The 3084-nt window shown below is 44.7% G+C and overlaps 1 non-coding gene across 1 annotated transcript; it reads left to right on the top strand.

The window, feature by feature from the left end:
- The first annotated feature begins 744 nt into the window (after window positions 1-744).
- Trnat-ugu (transfer RNA threonine (anticodon UGU)) lies at window positions 745-819 on the top strand. The gene has a single exon. It is a non-coding gene; the product is annotated as a tRNA-Thr (tRNA).
- The last annotated feature ends 2265 nt before the right edge of the window (window positions 820-3084 follow it).

Genomic DNA, 3084 nt, shown 5'->3' with positions numbered 1-3084 from the left:
ACTTTATTCCTGAATTTCCGTGAGCGTTTTAGTACTTCTTTCTTTCGTCGATCAGCAAAAGTATTTCTTCTGTTACCCACCATTTCTTCAAAGTTATCTTTCTTATGCCTACGTTTTTCTCCCCAACTTCTGTGACTGACTTTTTCTAGAGATATCAATTCCTCTTTAACTGAACTGCACACTGAGCCATTCATTGTCCGAGTATCTATAGCCTCAGACACTTTCAAGAGTATCTTTTCATGAAATGATAATTAAATGGACACCCTAGCTGCAAACAGGCGTTGATGTACTTCATTGGGGACATGTTGAAAATGTGTGCCCCGACCGGGACTCGAAACCGGGATCTCCTGCTTGCATGGCAGACGCTCCGGTCGGGGCACACATTTTCAACATGTCCCCAATGAAGTACATCAACGCCTGTTTGCAGCTAGGGTACCCATTTATTTGTCATTTCATTTCAAGCGAGGCTGCATGGTCATCCACAGTAGCTGTTCTTTCGGGAACAGATACTACCATCATATATAGTTGAAATATGGCTTCCCGGCCATTGACCTTCTTGTGCGAACGCACACGCTATGTCCGAACTTGTACGGGACTTGGTAGATTAATCTGCCACGAGTAATGAGTTTGATGGGCAAACATCTATTAGGCGCACTACGAATGTAGTGGTGTGGACATGTTGGGAATGTGGATCTCACGGGGAGCGTGCAAGGGATAAGTTCCTGCAGACGCACTATCCTCTGTGCCCGCGGTGGCTCAGATGGATAGAGCGTCTGCCATGTAAGCAGGAGATCCCGGGTTCGAGTCCCGGTGGGGGCACACATTTTCAACATCTCCCCAATGAAGTACATCAACGCCTGTTTGCAGCTAGGGTGTCCATTTAGTTATCATTTCATTTCTAGCGAAGCTGCATGGTCATTCACAGTAACTGTTCTTTCGGGAACAGATACTACCGTCATATATAGTATCTTTTCACTTCCTAGTACTTCAGTACCCCACTTCATTGCACATTGGTTCGTCTCGACTAATCTCTTAGATTTCAGCCTATCCTTCATCATTCCCAAAATGTGATCTGAGTCTGTATTTGCCCCTGGGTACGCCTTACAAACCAATATCTGATTTCGCAACTCTGCCTCACGATCATGTAACCTAACTGAAATATTCTTGTATCTTCTCCTTTTGTGATTCTTGAACAGAGTTTTCGCTATTACTAGCGGAAGTTTATTGCAGAACTCAGTTTCTCTCCTCTCTCATTCCTGCTACGAAGCCTATATTCTCCCGCAACCCTTTCTTCTACTCCTTCCCTTACAACAGCATTCCAGTCCCCTATGGCTATAGGGTTTTCATTTCCATTCACGCTTTACGTACTGAATTGCCTATTCAATATCGTCATGTTACATTAATGAACAACAAATTTACTTAATCCTGGAAAAATAAGTTGTGGTAAATAATTACCCCAGACCACATAATTTTTTAGCCTATGTCCGTACTGCAGGCTTCTCGAACGGGAGTCTTGGTTTACCTTTCCATTCAATATTGTTTTACACGTAGAGGAGGTTATAGTCTCTCAGGCTTTATTTTGTCACCTTTTAACAAGTAAAGTAAGAAAATTGTGAAGAAGCCACCGCGGAAATAATTGGAGAATTTGAGCGTCTAAGAGGCCGAAAACGAATATTATAGTGGCCCAGACGTATATGTGAGCGAACGTGCTGACGGTCGTATCGCAAAAGACAAGCAGGATGACGAATATTATGTGAGGGCTTTTGAGGTTGACTCATCAGATGAAGGTCTTCAGGGGATGATGAAAATTTTGTAGAGCATAAAGGGTATTGTTGGAACAAAAACTTTATCCATAAAAAAGCAAAGAATATAGTGATAAGAATGGTGCGCTAGGCGAAACAAGCGACGAAACGACTACCCTGAAATTATTTCAGTTGTTGTCCACTAATGACATGGTTTCACCAATAGTTATGTATAGAAACCAAGAAATTGCTGATGCGAGGGCAAAAATGTACATCGCACCAGTGGTATATCAGAGATAACAAACAGAAAGACATAAAAACATTATCTGGCATACTTTTTATGAGTAGCGCTCTGAAAAACGCTCATGTCAGTTGTGTTCATGCGTGGTCTGGGGTGTATTGGTCCCCACTTTTCCTAGGTGTTATGACCAATGGCCGGTTCGAATTTTCCATCAATAATATAAGACTATATATATATATATATATATATATATATATATATATATATATATATATATATATATATATACACACTCCTGGAAATTGAAATAAGAACACCGTGAATTCATTGTCCCAGGAAGGGGAAACTTTATTGACACATTCCTGGGGTCAGATACATCACATGATCACACTGACAGAACCACAGGCACATAGACACAGGCAACAGAGCATGCACAATGTCGCCACTAGTACAGTGTATATCCACCTTTCGCAGCAATGCAGGCTGCTATTTTCCCATGGAGACGATCGTAGAGATGCTGGATGTAGTCCTGTGGAACGGCTTGCCATGCCATTTCCACCTGGCGCCTCAGTTGGACCAGCGTTCGTGCTGGACGTGCAGACCGCGTGAGACGACGCTTCATCCAGTCCCAAACATGCTCAATGGGGGACAGATCCGGAGATCTTGCTGGCCAGGGTAGTTGATTACACCTTCTAGAGCACGTTGGGTGGCACGGGATACATGCGGACGTGCATTGTCCTGTTGGAACAGCAAGTTCCCTTGCCGGTCTAGGAATGGTAGAACGATGGGTTCGATGACGGTTTGGATGTACCGTGCACTATTCAGTGTCCCCTCGACGATCACCAGTGGTGTACGGCCAGTGTAGGAGATCGCTCCCAAAACCATGATGCCGGGTGTTGGCCCTGTGTGCCTCGGTCGTATGCAGTCCTGATTGTGGCGCTCACCTGCACGGCGCCAAACACGCATACGACCATCATTGGCACCAAGGAAGAAGCGACTCTCATCGCTGAAGACGACACGTCTCCATTCGTCCCTCCATTCACGCCTGTCGCGACACCACTGGAGGCGGGCTGCACGATGTTGGGGCGTGAGCGGAAGACG

The sequence above is a fragment of the Schistocerca cancellata genome, chromosome 5, assembly GCF_023864275.1.
Source record: "Schistocerca cancellata isolate TAMUIC-IGC-003103 chromosome 5, iqSchCanc2.1, whole genome shotgun sequence".
NCBI classification, from domain to species: domain Eukaryota; kingdom Metazoa; phylum Arthropoda; class Insecta; order Orthoptera; family Acrididae; genus Schistocerca; species Schistocerca cancellata.
This window is presented reverse-complemented; position numbering and strand designations above follow the sequence as displayed.